The following is a 17,350-nucleotide window of genomic DNA, read 5'->3' on the forward strand; positions in this document are numbered from 1 at the left end:
CTAGAAGAAAGTCATACGTATCAGCATGTGAACTTTAAATGGTCTGCTTTGTGTGTTCAGAGGCCTATTTTGCTTGCTTCCTGGTTCATACATGAGGTTGCCTGATGCTGAGTCTGAAAACCTGAGGTATTATCATCACCTGAATAAATTCCATCTTCTTTGGAATTTTCTTTTTTAAAGGACCACATGATATGCCTGAGTTTCTAAGCAATGTTTATGATGGTATTTGGCTCTTTCTTCAGGTAGTATTCTTATCTACATTCCTTACAGAAATATTTCATTCAAAGAGAATCTCAACAATTGTCAGTGACTTAATAAGGGAGATAATACATGTCTTCAAATATTTCTTTGGATTTATACAGTTTTTAAATCTTGATACTTACTATATTTCATGTTGTTCCAAGCAGATATAAATTTAGTTTTCAGCTTGTCAACTTCATCTGTTCCTGTGGCCTCCATATTCAGATTCTAAAGAAAAAGCCATCACTTGATTGCATTCTTCTGTACGTTTAGACTTTTGTTCTGACATGAAGAAAAGAAGTTAAAGAAAATAAGTAATGAGTACATATTATAAGGTGGACTATCTGCTAAAGTTACTTAAGTGATTAAATACAACTTGAACTGGAAATGAGCAAATCAATTTTTCATTTTACAGAATAAAATACAATATACTCTATAAATATTTTAATTACAAAATATATTTTACTGTTGTATATTTTATATACAACAATAAAAATTATCACACAAAACCAAACAATAAACTCTCCCAGACACTCACAATTAAGAACAATAACTTAGTAACCCAAGTCAGTTTTGGTGAGACTATTCAAGACTTGTTTCATTTGTAATAAGAGAGGGTGATTTGAAATCGTATAAGAAATGGCAAGTATCTTCAGAATGGAGGCTTCCACTTATATTGATTAAGTCACTACTTTCATATAAAGCCTAGTTGTTTTTTTTAATTAAGGCATTTCCTATATTTCCAATACATCCTTGCTTCCTACTGCAGCACTTTTTAAAAAATCAAATGGCTTAAGTTTACAAGACAATGTTTTCTTACTTTAAAATAAGAATAAATGTAGCTTATAAGTATTTAACTTACTTGAGGGAAAATTGAGATACGTGATACGTAATCTGAAAGAGGAACAAATTATAACTGAAAATGTTTGAGCTTATTTGAAATAATTCACAGACAGTTTTCTTTTCAAGAAAAGAATGCCACACAGAACATTATCCTTTCAGGGTCATAAATATCAACTCAAAGGTATCGATACATTTGTTTCTCTGACAATAGGCATTCCATTTTATAATATGTATTAGAAGCTACTAATTATACATTATAACTGTGACAGAAGAAAGCATGGTCCACTGGAAGGATTTAAAAAGCCAATGCGACTAAGAACAGAATCCAAAAAAGTGGCATGAGATGTGGCTATTAGGTTAGACAGTGGCCAGAGCACACAGGGCCTTGTAGACCATGTTAAAGGTTTTGTTCTTTATCCAAAGAGCAACTGGTTCCAAACAGGAATATCAGAATCAGATTCTGTGGGTTTGTTTGGTTTTTTTTGACTCCAACTCAGAGAACAGATTGAAAAGGGACAAGAGTAAAGGGTGAGAGTTTACTACTATTGTACAGGATGAGGAGAGAGATGGTAGCTTGGACTAGAGCAGTGGAGATGGAGAGAAATGGACATATGAAGAAACGTCAAGAATTCATTAGGTCTCGGTGAGAAAATGGATGTGAAAGGTGAGAAAGAGGAATATGTCAAAGATACACCCAGGTTTCTGGCTTGTGAAATTAAATAGTTGGTGCCAATCACTTAAATAGGGAACATTAAATTAGGGGTACTTCCCTGGTGGCTCAGTGGTTAAGAATCCGCCTGCCAAAGCAGGGGATACGGTTCGATCCCTAGTCCAGGAAGATCCCACATGCCGCGGAGCAACTAAGCCCATGCACCACAACTACTGAGCCTGCACTCTACAACCCGCAAGCCACAACTACTGAGCCCGTGTGCCACAACTACCGAAGCCCACGCACCTAGAGCCTGTGCTCCACAACAAGAGAAGCCACGGCAATGAGAAGCCTGCACACTGCAACGAACACTAGCCCCTGCTCACCACAACTAGAGAAAGCCCACGCACAGCAAAGAAGACCCAACATAGCCAAAACTAAATAAAATTTTTTTAATTATTTTAAAAAATAGGGAACATTAGGAGAAGGGCAGGTTAGAGGGAGAAGATCATGAATTGAATTTATGTGGAGTTTGAGATGGCTCTGAGATATAGTAGGGAATCATTCATTTTTATTTAATCACTCGATAAATTATTGCCAGGCACTGTTCTAGGTAGTGCAGGTATAGCTTAGGGCAAAGGGAGTAAAATACTTGCTTTCATGATGCTTATATTCTAGAGAGGCCAACAAGGCAGTTGGATATATAGCTCTGGAGCTCAAAGGTGAGGTTTGGGTGAGAACTATTAATTTGAGAATTGCTGATGTACAAATGAAGAGTTACAGCTATAAACATGTTTCTCAAGGATTCTGCCTCATCCATGATGGCACCCCAGCCTTGAGGATGATATTCAAAGCCCTTCATGAAATTACATCTGCCCACTTACTCAGCTTTCTCTCTTGCCACTCCCTCACATGCACTATATACTAAAGCCATTTTTAATATTAATATTAAAGCTTCCTAAACTTGACATGCTAATACCTCCATGCCTTTGCATGTGCTCTTCCCTCCACCTACAATGCCTTCCTGCTCACCCTCACTTTTTGACTGCCTTATTATCATGAGCCCCTAAGACCCAGCTTAAGTTTCTCCTTCTCTGGTAAGATTAGTAAAATTTTTACCCTCCTCCCAACCTCAAACTAAGATAGAAGCCCCTCTTCTTAGCTCCTTAGGCGCCTATGTCTTCCTCTATCACAGCACTCATCACACTGTACTGTAATAACTTGCTTCTTACCTGCCTCTTACACCAGACAGTAAACTTTTCAAATGTCCTTAAATTCTGCCTGGCACACAATTGTTTCTCAAAATGTTTATTAAATGAATCAGTGAACTGATAAATTATGAAACATAAGCAGTAGTCTAAGCTGCTGTAATTAGAATTCTTTAACTGACAACTAGAATAAAGAAAAAAATTTCCTCCCAAAAGTGCATTATTTAACAAAATTTGGAAAGGCAAGAAGGAGAAAGGTTTATAAAATGTGTGATTATATATAGTGCATCCACATGATGGGTTATATATCCATTAAAAATGCTTACAAAGACTCTGTGAAAATGGGGAAACACTATGCAAAATCTAAAACTTTATGTATCACACAATACTATCTGGGGGCTGAGGGGGAGGTGAAGGAGTAAAAAAAGTATACCAAATTGCTGACAATAGTTTCCCTGACAAATTGCATATGGCTATTTTTTTTTATCACTATCGCTCACCTTTTCCAAATCTTATACAAAGAACACACGTAATTTTTAGAATTTAAAAAGTTTATTTTTAGGGACTTCCCTAGTGGACCAGTGGTTAAGACTCCGAGATCCCAATGCAGGGGGCCCTGGTTCTATCCCTGGTCAGGGAACTAGATCCCACATGCCGCACTAAGAGCCCACATGATGCAACTAAAGATTCTACATGCCACAACTAAAAAGATCCTAAATGCCGCAACGAAGATATCGTGTGCCACAACTAAGATGCAGCACAGCCAAATGAATAAATATTTTAAAATATATATAAAGTTTATTTTTAAAAAGCCACCAACGATGAATCTTCTAAATACAAAATGTTTAAAATAAGAGAATGTAAGGAACTTCCATACTGTTCTCCGTTGTGGCTGCACCAATTTACATTCCCACCAACAGTGTAGGAGGGTCCATTCTTCTCCACACCCTCTCCAGCATTTATTGTTTGTAGACTTTTGGACGATGGCCATTCTGACCAGTGCGCGGTGATACGTCACTGTAGTTTTGATTTGCATTTCTCTAATAATTAGCAATGTCAAACATCTTTTCGTGTGACTTTTGGCTATCTGTATGTCTTCTTTACAGAAATATCTATTTAGGTTTTCTGCCCATTTTTTGATTGGGTTATTTTTTTTTATATTGAGCTGTATGAGCTATTTGTATATTTTAGAGATTAATCCCTTGTCGGTCACATAATTTGCAAATATTTTCTCCCAATCTGTAGGTTGTTTTTTCATCTTGTTTATGGTTTCCTTTGCCGTGCAAATACTTTGATTTAATTAGGTCCCATTTGTTTCTTTTTGTTTTTATCTCCATTATTTTAGGAGACAAATCCAAAAAGATATTGCTGCGATTTATGTCAAAAAGTGTTCTGCCTATGTTTTGGGGGGGTTTTTTGTTTTATTTTGTTTTGTTTTATTTTTTGGCTGCATTGGGTCTTTGTTGCTGCACATGGGCTTTCTCTAGTTGTGGCAAGTGGGGGTTACTCTTCCTTGTGGTGCGCGGACTTCTCATTGTAGTGACTTCTCTTGTTGCAGAACACGGGCTCTAGGCACACGGGTTTCAGTAGTTGCAGCACGCAGGCCCTAGAGCACGCAGACTTCAGTAGTTGTGGCACACGGGCTCAGTAGTTGTGCCTTACGGGCTCTAGAGCGCAGGCTCAGTAGTTGTGGCACACGAGTTTAGTTGCTCCACAGCATGTGGGATCTTCCCAGACCTGGAAAGATCAAACCTGTGTCCCCTGCATTGGCAGGCAGATTCTTAACCGCTGCGCCACCAAGGAAGTCCCTCTGCCTATGTTTTCCTCTAGGAGTTTTATAGCATCCGGTCTTACATTTAGGTCTTTAATCCATTTTGAGTTTATTTTTGTGTGTGGTGTTAGAGAGTGTTCTAATTTCCTTCTTTTACATGTAGCCGTCCAGTTTTCCCAGCACCACTTACCGAAGAGACTGGGGGTTCTTTAAAAAACCAAAAATAGAACTACCATATGATTCTGCAATACCACTCCTGGGCATATATAGGGACAAAACTAATTCGAAAGATAAATTCACCCTAATGTTCACTGCAGCACTATTTACAATAGCCAAGACATGGAAGCAACCTAAATGTCCATCGACAGATGAATGGATAAAGAAGATGTGATACATATATACAATGGAATATTACTCAGCCATAAAAAAGAATGAAATAAGGCCATTTGCAGCAATATAGATGGACCTAGAGATTATCATATGAAGTGAAGCAAGCCTACAAACATCATATGATATCGCTTATATGTGCAATGTAAACAAAAATGATACAAATGAACTTACATAAAGAACAGAAACAGACCCACAGACAAAGAAAACAAACTTATGGTGACCAAAGAGGAAAGGGGCAGGGGAGGGATAAATTAGGAGTTTGGGATTAACATATACACACCACTCTATAAAAAACAGATAACCAACAAGAACCTACTATATAGCAGAGAACTATACTCAATATTTTGTAATAACCTATAAGGAAAACAATCTGAGAAAAATAGACCTATGTATACATGTATAACTGAATCACTTTGCTGTAAACTTGAAATAACACAACATTGTAAATCAACTATACTTCAATAAAAATGAATAAATTAAAAAATAAAAGTAAGAGAATGTACATGCATGTATTTTCTTTCTAAGTCAGAAAGAAAGTAGGCCACAGGGAGGACCCTGGTTCAAAGAATTCCCAATACCAGCTACCAGGAACACTCTGGACAGTCCTTAGCAACAGTGTGAAAGTCAACATGTCTTTCAAGTGTGCTGGGGGAAAATGAAGACAAAATGAGACATTTTCTATGGGGAAAGTCTGTATATTAGATAAAGACTACTAAATAAATAAATAAATAAATAACCAAGGTAAGATGCTGTGACAGATACAGAAATTAATGAGACAAATATACTAACCTCAAGGAACTTAGAGTGGAATAAATTGTTAAATTATTCTTTTACTGTTATTTTTACTTCAAACTCCTGCTACTTATAGACTATTTACTCAGAGTAATTTTACCCCAAACTTGAAACATTTGAAATGTTTTTGGAACATCTCAACTATTTTATAAGGATGCATTTATTGCCATTGTTATACAGAGTACATGAAAAGAATAAAATTATTATCATAAGGTCAAATTAACTAAGCTGTTATTAGTTTAACAATTCAGTATAGTTACTTTTCATATAACTAAAATTGAATTCCAATCTTCTATAAAGACAGAAACCCACTTTATTTCCATAACAAAAATTTAAATGGCTGTTTCTAAAAATCCTAACTTTTTAGAGCAGAGATGATTTTGAAAGGTGATCCCTTGAACCATATTAGAAAGTACTATAAACTAAAACACTTTAAAAAGGAACCAAAAATTCCTAATGAGGAAAGGATTTTCCTTACTGCATATTAAAACACATTATAAAACTACAGTAGTTAAGTTTAGTAATACTTAAATTTATTGATCTTATTAGCAAACGATGACACTGAGTAAAACATAACAGGGAGTACAGAAATAAATCCAAATATATTTGAGAATTTAGTGACTGATACAAGAGATATTTCACATCAGTGAGAAAAGATATCTGATTTAGTAAATAGTACTGGAATAATAAGCTAGCCAGTTTAAAAATAAAGCTACCTCACACATTATGAATTCTAGACCAATCACAGAATTAAATGCAAATGCAAACACATGGCATGTTTGCACATACTACAGGGAAGTACTGATTTAAATGTTTTTAACAGTCTTGTAGAAAAGACTTTTCTAAGCATGGTATGCAATACTAGATATCAGAAAGGAAAATGTAATCACATAAAAAAGAAAACTTCTGTACAGGAAGAAGAAAAAGAAAGCATTAACAAGGTTGACTTGCAATTCATAAATTAAGAAAAAAATCCAATTCATATTGTATAGACAAAGCATTAATGTCCATAATATACAAAGAGCTCTTAAAAATCAATCAGAAAAAAAAATTAAATGGAAAAAAAGACAAGCATTCTGAAAAAAAAGGACCAATAAACATATGAAAATATTTTCAACCTTACTAGATCAAAGTGATGCACATTAAAGGAATTTAATATTTTTTTCATATTCACAAGAGATATTGGCAAGTCTGAGGTAACAAGAATTTTACAAAATTATTTCTCAGACAATAAACTCCTTGAGGGCAGAGAATGTGTCTTGTTCACTACTATATCCTCACACCTAGCACACAGGAGTGCTAGTAGACACAAATATCTGTTGATGATACATATTATGACCTATATTTATCACCATAAAGAGATATCCAATAAAAAGAGAGCATCAAAATATGTGAGGCAAAACTGTAAGAAGAAATAGATTAATCCACTGTTAAAATTGGAGACTTTAACACCTCTCTATCAGAAATGGACACATTCAGCAGGCAGAAAATCAGTAAAGACATAATTGAGCTCAAAAGCAGCATCAATCAACAGCTACAGACTACCCCTCCAAGGGGCCTCTGTGGGGGAAAAAAGAAAAAACAGCTACAGACTAGACAGCTACAGACTACTTCACCTAACAACAGCAGATTACACATTCTTCTCAGGTTCACACAGAATATTCACCAAAATAGACCACATTCTGGGCTATAAAACACCCCTTAACAAATTTAAAAGGATCAAAATCATACAATGTTTGCTCTTACCATGGTGGAGTTGAACTAGAAATCAAAAATGAAAAGATAGCCTAAAAATCCCAAAATACTTGGAGCTTAAACAACATACCTCTCATGGGTCAAAGAAGAAATCTCAAATATCATGGGTCAAAGAAGGGAATTGAAAAGTATTTTGAATTAAATGAAAATGAAAAAGTAGTATCAAAATTTGTGGGATGCAACAAATGCATGGCTACAGGGAAATTTATAGCACTGAATGCATATATTAGAAAAAAAAAGATAAAATTAATAACATAAACTTCCACCTTAGAAAACCAGAAAAATAAGAGCAAATTAAATCTAAAGTAAGCAGAAAAAAGGAAATAATAAAAATTAGGGCAGGAAAAAAAATCAATAGAGATTGAATGAAACCAATCAATGAAACCAAAAGCTGCTTCTTTGAAAAGATCAATAAAACCTATAAGCCTCTAGCCAGGCTAACTAAGAAAAAAGAGAGAAGACACAAATTACTAATACCAGAAATGAAAGAGAAGGCATCAGCACAGCTCCCACGGAAATTAAAATAACAATAAGAAATATTATGAACAACTCTATGCTCACAAATTTGATAATCCAGATGAAATGGACCAAATCCTTGAAAGATAGTCTGCCAAAAGTCACACAAGAAGACATAGACAATCTGAATAAGGCTATATCTATTTTTAAAAGTGAATCAATAATTCATAACCTTTAAAACACAAAGCATCAAGCCCAAATGGTGTCACTGAGTTCTACCATACACTTAAGAAAGAAGTTATGTCCATTCTCTACAATTTCTTCCAGAAGATAGAAGCAGAGGGAATACTTCCAAGTTCATTCTATGAAGTCAGCATTACCCTAATACCAAAACCAAAGACATTACAAGAAAAGAAAACTACTGACCAGTATTTCTCATGAACATAGCTGCAAAATCCTCAACTAAATATTAGTAAATCAAATTCTGCAATGCATAGGAGATGCATCTGGGTGGCCTCTTTAGTGGAGTAGGAAGACCCTGAGCTCACCTCCTCCCACAGGCATACCAAAATTACAAATATTTACAGAGCAACTATTGATTATAGACTGGAAGACCAACAGAAAAGATCTTCTACAAATAAAGGTATAAAGAAGTAAACATACAAGATGGACAGGAGAGGCAGAGACTTAGTATAGTAAAGACCCATTCCCCAAGGTGGGTGACCCACGAACAAAATGATAATTACAGTTGTAGAGGTTTCTGCCCAAGGAGCAAGGGGGTCCAAGCCCCACACTGGGGTCCCCAGCCCAGGGGTCCTGCACCAGGAAAACAAGCCCCCAAAAAGATGTGGCTTGGAAAGCCAGTGGGGCTTACTTTCGGGAGAGGAAGAGGACTGTGCAAAATAGAGACTTCACTCTTAAAGGACGCACTCAAAACCTCACACTCTCTGGGATCCAGAACAAAAGCAGTAATTTGAAAGGAGTCTGGGTCAGACCTACCTGCTGATCTTGGCAGAGAGGCAGGAGGCAACTGGAGCTCACCCTGGGGACATACACACTGGCGACAGCCATTTTGGGGAGCTTGTTCTACCACAAGGACCCCAGGCCTGTCAAGTACCATTTTGGACTCCTCCCTCTCGCTTATTATCTCTGGAACCAAGCCCCTCCCACAGCATGTCACCACTTGTAATGGGATTCCTAAGGCCATGCAATAGCCAGGCAGAGACACAGCCTCACACACCAGCAGGCCAGCTACCTTAAGACCCCCCCATCCCCCGAGCCCACAGCTGCCACAGGACCCACGCTGTACAGAAGAGGGCCCAGGACCTGGCCCCACATACCAGTGCACCAGCACTAGCCTCAGAACTGCCAGGCCTTGCAGCCAGAGAACCCAGGGCCTGGCCCCACCCACTAGTGGGCAGTCACCAGGCCCAGAACTCCCTGGGCCCAGGTCTTACCCACGAGTGTGCCAACACCTCAACTCCAGGACCCCCAGGGCCCTACAACCAAAGACCCTGAGACCCAGCTTCACCCACCAATGAGCAGGCACTAGCCCCAGGACCACCTGGGCCTCGCCCCACCCCCCACACCAACAGGCTGCTACCAGCTCTGTAATCCCCAGGCTCTACAGCCAGAGATTCCAGGATTCAGCTCTACCAACCCGTGGGCCGGCACTAGCGCCAGGACCTCAGACACTAGTGGGTGGGCACCAGCACCAGAATCCCATGGGCTATGGACCCACCCGTCAGAGGGCAGACACCAGACCCAGGACCACCACAGCCCCACAGCCTGTCATGTCAGGACACAGCCCACCAACCAGCAGAAAAGCACCACCCACAGGACACACTGGGTCCTGGCCCTGCCAACCAGCAAGCCAACACCAGCTCTAGGATACCCTGGGCCCCTAAGCCAGCCTCCCCAGGATCTGGCCCAACACACAACTGGGTAAAAAATCAGCTTTGGGACACCCCAGACCCTGCAGCCAGCCATGCCAGAAAATGGACCTGACCACCAGCAGGCTGACAATAGATCCAGGACCCCCAGCCCCACACCAGAACCCAGTTCCCACCCACCAGTGGGACAGCACTAGCCCCAGGACCCTCTGGGGCTCTGCAGTCAGGTGCCTCATGACCCAGCCCCACCAACCAGCAGCCAACAGCCTCTGCACAAGACAGGGCCTGACAAAGAAATAGACTGGGGACCAGTCATGCCTACCAGACCAACCACAGTAGTCAGCTCACCACAACAGAAGGACCCATGCAGCCCACAAAGGGGGCACCCTTAGACCATATAGCTCCAGTAACTACAGGGGAGTGCACTGCTGGGACACATAGGATGTCTCCTACACAAGGCCACTTCTCCAAGGCTGGAAACATAACCAACCTACCAAATACATAAAAACAAAAATAGCAAATTAGGCAAAATGAGAAAACAGAGAAATATTTTGCAAATAAAGTAAGAAGATAAAATTTAGAAGAACTAAAGGAAGCAGAGATAAGCAATCTAACCAATAAAGTGGTCAAGGTAATGATCATAAAGATGTTCAGAGAACTCAGAAGAAGACTGGATGAACAGAGAGAGAAGTTAGAAGTTTGTAACAAAGAGTTAGAAAATACAAAGAAGAATGAACAGAGGTAAATACAGTAACTGAAATTAAAAATACAACAGAAGAAATCAACAAAAGACTGCATGATATAAGCAATGGATCAGTGAGCTGGAAGACAAAGTAGTGAAAATCACTAAACTCAAATGGAAAAAGAAAAAGTAATAAAAAGAAACAAGGACAGTTTAAGACACCTCTGCACAATGACTCACATTCACATTACAGGGGTCCTAGAAGAAGAAGAGAGAGAAAAAAAGCAGAGAATGTATGAATGACATAATTGTTGAAAACATGCCTAAATTGGGAAACGAAACAGACACAGACATCCAGGTCCAGGAAGCAGAGAGTCCCAAATGAGACCAACCCAAAAAAGACTACAACAAGACACAAAGTAATTAAATTGGCAAAAATTAAAGATAAAGAGAACATTAAAGGGGCTTCCCTGGTGGTGCAGTGGTTGAGAGTCCGCCTGCCGATGCAGGGGACGCGGGTTCATGCCCCGGTCCGGGAGGATCCCACATGCCGCGGAGCGGCTAAGCCCGTGAGCCATGGCCGCTGAGCCTGTGCGTCCGGAGGCTGTGCTCAGCAACGGGAGAGGCCACAACAGTGAGAGGCCCGCGTACCACAAAAAAAAAAAGAAAAAAAAAAAAAAAAAAAAAAAAAAAGAGAGAACATTAAAAACAGCCAAGGAAGAAGCAACAAGCTACAAAGGAACTCCCATTAGGCTATCAGCTGACTTTTCAGCAGAAACTCAGCAGGCCAAAAGGGAGTGGCATAATACATTTAAAGTAATGAAAGGGAAAAACCTACAACCAAGAAGACTCTACCCAGCAAGGCTTTCACTCAGATTTGATGGAGAGATCAAGATTCACAGACAAGCAAAAGCCAAAAGAGCTCAGCTCAACCAAACCAGCTTTACAGGAATTGTTAAAGGGACTTCTCTAAATGAAAAAGAAAGGCCACAACTAGAAACATAAAAATTACAAAAGGAAAACCTCATTGGTAAAGGCAAATATACAATAAAGGTAGTAAACCAACCAAGTACAAAGTTAGTAAGAAGGTTAAAAGACAAAAGTAGTAAAACCACCTACATCCACAATAACTAGTTAGGGATATACAAAACAAAAAGATGTAAAATATGATGCCAAAAACAGTAAACGTGGTGGGGGGAGAAAAAATGCGGGTTGTTAAAATGTGTTTGAACTTAAGAAATCAGCAACTTAAAACAATCATATAAATATATAGAGATTGCTATATATAAACCTCATGGTAATAACCAAGCAAAAAACTACAATAGATACACAGAAAAAAAAAAAAAAAGAAAAAAGGTATCCAAATACAACACTAAAGCTAGTCATCAAATTGCAAGGGAAAAGAGCAAAAGAAGAAGAAAGGAACAAAAAGAACCCAAAACAGTTAACAAAATGGCAAAATTTACATAGCTATCAATAATTACTTTAAATGTAAATGGACTAAATACTCCAAACAAGGGCAGAAAGTGGCTGAATGGATACAAAAACAAGACCCATACATACATAGACTACATGAAACTCACTTCAGATCTAAAGACACAGACTGAAAGTGAGAGGATGGAAAAAAGTATTCTATGCAAATGGACATGAAAGCCAGGATAGCAACACTTATATCAAACAAAATAGACTTTAACAAAGACTATAACAAGAGACAAAGAAGGAGCTTGCATAATGATCAAGGAATCAGTCCAAGAAGTAGATATAACTGTTGTAAATATATAAGCACACAACATATGAGCACCAAAATACATAAAGCAAATATTAACAGACATGAAGAAACTGACAGTAACACAATAACATCAATAGTAGGGAACTTTAACACCCTACTTACATGAACTGAAAATGATCCAGAGAGAAAATCAATTCGGAAAAAGGGGTTTAAATGACACATTAGATCAAATGTATTTCAAAGATATATAGAGAACACACCGTTCAAAAACAGCCAAATATACATTCTTTACAAATGCACATGGAACTTTCTCCAGGATAGATCAAACGCTAGGCCACAAAACAAGTCTCAGTTAATTTAATAAAATCCAAATTATATCATGAATCCTTTCTGACCAGAATGCTATGAGACTAGAAATCAACTACAAGAAAAATACTGCAAAAAAGCACAAACACATGGAACCTAAGCAATATGCTAGTAAACAACCAATGTTTATTTACTAGCATGATTTTGAGGTCACTGAAAAAATCAAAAAATACCTGGAGACAAATGGAAACAAAAACACGACAATCCAAAATCTATAGGACAATAAAAACAAAAATAAACAAATGGGACCTAATGAAACTTAGAAGCTTTTGCACAGCAAAGGAAACCATAAACAAGACGAAAAGACAACCCTCAGAATGGGAGAAAACATTTGCAAACGAAGCAATGGACAAAGGACTAATATCCAAAATATACAAGCAGCTCATGCAGCTCAATATCAAAAAACAACCAACCCAATCTAAAAATGGGCAGAAGACCTAAATAGGCATTTCTCCAAAGATATACAGATTGCCAACAAACACATGTAAGGATGCTCAACATCACTAATCATTAGAGAAATGCAAATCTAAACCACAATGAGGTATCACCTCACACCAGTCAGAATGGGATCATCAAAAAATCTACAAACAATAAATGCTGGAGAGGTGTGGAGAAAAGGGAACCCTCTTGCACTGTTGGTGGGAATGTAAATTGATACAGCCACTATGGAGAACAATATGGAGGTTCCCTAAAAAACTAAAAATAGAACTATCACATAACCCAGCAATCCCACTACTGGGCATATACCCTGAGAAAACCATAAGCAGGACAGGAATAAAGATGCAGACATAGAGAATGGACTTAAGGACATGGGAGGGGGAAGGGTAAGCTGGAACAAAGTGAGAGAGTAGCACTGACATATATACACTACCAAATGTAAAATAGATAGCTAGTGGGAAGCAGCTGCATAGCACAGGGAGATCAGCTCGGTGCTTTGTGTTCACCTAAAGGGGTGGGATAGGGAGGGTGGGAGGGAGACACAAGAGGGAGGGTATATGGGGATATAAGTATACGTATAGCTGATTCACCTTATTATACAGCAGAAACTAACACAGCAATATAAAGCAATTATACTCCAATAAATATTTTTTAAAAAAAGAAGTCCATAATGTTAAAAGTGGAAATCTCTAAGAGATACAATATCATTTTTTTTAACATTAGGAGAAGCTTTATTTAACAAGGTATGATTTATGTTGAGACTCTATGCTGACATTATGCAATGTCATTTCTACTTTCTTTTTGTACTTCTCTTTATTAAATTGTTTACATTGAGCCTCTTTTAAAATAATAACAAAATTATTCAAAAATAAATCGCTCAAATGAAAAAATTAACACAGGAAATTACAAATGTGTCCAGGTTACGTTAAATTCTAACAAAAACAACTTAAACTGCTCAACTAAAAAGTCTACAGAGAAGACATTCTATTACAAAATTCCTAAACAGCCTATGAGAAAGATAAAAATGCTGAGACAAAGTGCTTTTTTCCTTTTTAAGATAAACAACATTATTCTTGTGTTTCTCAAAGACATCAGATTCAGCTATTTAGTCATTTACAAAACTTAACTTCCTCAATGTAATTCCCCAGAACAGCTTTAGCTGAGTAAAATGACTTGGAGGCTACCCCTTGTTAAGTCATAATTTTTGTTTCTCCTAAAAATAAATGTGGTGAGATCTGGAAAGAGGAAAAAGCATAAATTAATACTTGCATCCATTCAGTCTACTAAAATATTTTCTTTAAATGAGTCTCAGGTATGAATAGGGAATATAGTTAATAATTACATAATATCTTTGGATGGTGACATACTACAACCAGACTAATTGTGGTGATCATTTTTAAATGTATAAAAATACCAAATCACTATGTTAATAGGAACTAACATAGTGTTTAGGTCAATTATACTTCAAAAACAAACAAACTCATAGAAAAAGACATCAGATTTCTGGTTTCCAGAGGAGGGGATGGCAGAGGGGGAGTTGATGAAGGTAGTCAAAAGGTACAGACTTCCAGTTATGTAAAAAAAAAAAAAAAAAGTTACAAACTTCCAGTTGTCAGATAAATAAGTACTAGGGATGTAATTAACAAGATAAATATAATTAGCACTGCTGTATGTTATATATGAAACTTAAGAGAGTAAATCCTGAGTTCTCTTCACAAGAAAAATTTTTTTTTCTATTTCTTTAATTTTGTATCTATATGAAATGATAGATGATCACTCAACTTATTGTGATAATCATTTCATAATGTATGTAAGTCAAATCATTATGCTGTACATCTTAAACTTATACAGTGCTGTATGTCAATTACATCTCAATAAACCTGGAAGAAAATGTATATAATAATTTAAAAAAATCAATGAAGAAAAAATTTTTTTCTTTTTGTTTGTGTGAGAAAAGCCAGGGAAAGGCAAGACAAACAGTACTTTTAGTTTAACTATAAAAGAAAAAAAAACATACAAATGAAGAAACCACAATTCTAAACTATCTTCACCTACAAATTCCCTTTCCAAAAGCTTTCCTGATTTAAAAAAAAAATTAAAAATGAATTAAAATTCACTAGTCTATGAATTATAAAGTGAAGAGATGATTTACCCATTATCCAGTATATTTCAATCTCCTGTGATACCTAAAATACATGGTTTGCTCCAGGAAAAAAAAAAAAAAGATACACCAAAAACTCTTGGTTATTTTATGTAGTGTTGTCAGAGCCTCAGTCTAAAAAACCATCCAAATAACATTCTCCACAATTTCCAAATACTGTTTAGAAGGGATTTATGGTTTATTTCTTAAAACTTTAGAGAAATTGGTAACACTTTTTTCAAGTAGACATTCTTCACTAACGCATACTACAACAAATTTTATCATCCACCATTTCCATATTTCTGTTTGCTGTTTACATTCTGACAATTCCATTTTTAATTTAAAAATAATAGCATTAAAGAGGAGAAAACTCTTTACCTCAGTAAACATAGATAAAGCCACTAGATGAGGTTCATTCCTCAACTTTATTGTTAATGATTTGAAGTGCAGAGTGAAGACTAAACAGAGCTGTTTTGGAAGACAGAACTACAACATTTGATAAGAAAATCATCGGTTGAGACCCAAATGTCATTTTTAGAGAGTCACTTTTCTAACCACAACCACACATTAAGATAGTCGATAAATTATAAATTGATAAATGTAAAAGGTACTCAAATTGATGTCCTTGAAGAGCAGATAAGGATAATCAGCCTCCCCCATATGGCAATAAATAGAATATTTTATCCACTGAGGATTTAAAGCCAGTAAAAACTCCTGACAGAACTTTAGGGGACTGATTCTACAGATTATATCTCAGTCATGCAGCACAACCAATAAAAACACTGCAGGATTCCAGGATTTGTGTATGGTTGGGCATCTTCCCCAAATGGTATTCTGCAGCAAAAGAAATATAGATATTGATTTTGAATTTTTGATGTGCTTTTAGCTATGCCATCAAATAAATTGAACTGTGAGGAAGTTTTTCATCTACTGTAACCTTTTCTACCTGCTTGCATTTTTAGTAATAAATATCAATCCCTTGTCTGACCTTGAATGTCTTTCAATATGTTGGTCTGTCATTTCTGCTCTCTTATTTCTTTTCTCCATCTCAGTTCTTTGTTTACAGAAACGTCAACTATTGTATCCATTTCTATTCCTTTGCTTTTCCTATACTTGCCAGTCTTCTATCTTCGTGCCCTGAACTTGTTTAAAAATGTTCAGTTTGTAAACCCAGCACGTTTTTTTTTAAGTAGCAAATATGAAGATAGGGAGAGTACTAGAAATATTTACTTGGATTGCCCTCTTTCAGAGCTAACAGTTAGGCAACGTAGATGGCAGTAAGAGATAAAGATAAAAAGATTGAGAAAAGGGACAAGCAACATAATAAGGGTAAAACACGCACATCCAGAAACTGGCTTGGTAGTTTTGCCTAAAGGATACATCTTGTGAACATTCTTAGAACTCTTTAGGATTGCATCCTCCAGTTAAAGACACTAAATCAATGCACAGCTACTTCATAATGATGACATAAATAAAAGGTACTACTTAGGTGTTCTTCTCTTAAATCTAAAATGAAACTTATATGGAAAAACCTAAGTACTGAATAGACACCCTGACATATGACTTGTATCAAGTTCCTATAGGCAAAAATCTCCACCTATGCAGCACTGAGTATTACATGTTCACAGACTGTAAAGTCATCATCATAACCAACCTAAATGGTTGAAGGCTACAATAGGAACTATTAATGTTATCTGGGCTGTCTTAAACATTCCTTGATCTTATCTCTAAGAAGAACATAATACTGACTATAGCTTGATAAATAAATTTTAATCATGTAGTTGTATGGATACTCTAGAACTCTGTCAGTATTTTAGTAACCTCTGATGAGTCCAAGATAAATATGAATGTTTGCAGCCTCCATATTTTAAAGTGCAACTTTGCAAGCTATTAAGTACACAGTCTACATATAAGAAATAACATAGTGAGTCAAATCATTTAATCAATAAAATAAACTTAACCTCTCTATGAACTGAAGGATGTCAGAATCTTAGGATTA

The sequence above is a fragment of the Physeter macrocephalus genome, chromosome 4 (assembly GCF_002837175.3).
Source record: "Physeter macrocephalus isolate SW-GA chromosome 4, ASM283717v5, whole genome shotgun sequence".
NCBI classification, from domain to species: domain Eukaryota; kingdom Metazoa; phylum Chordata; class Mammalia; order Artiodactyla; family Physeteridae; genus Physeter; species Physeter macrocephalus.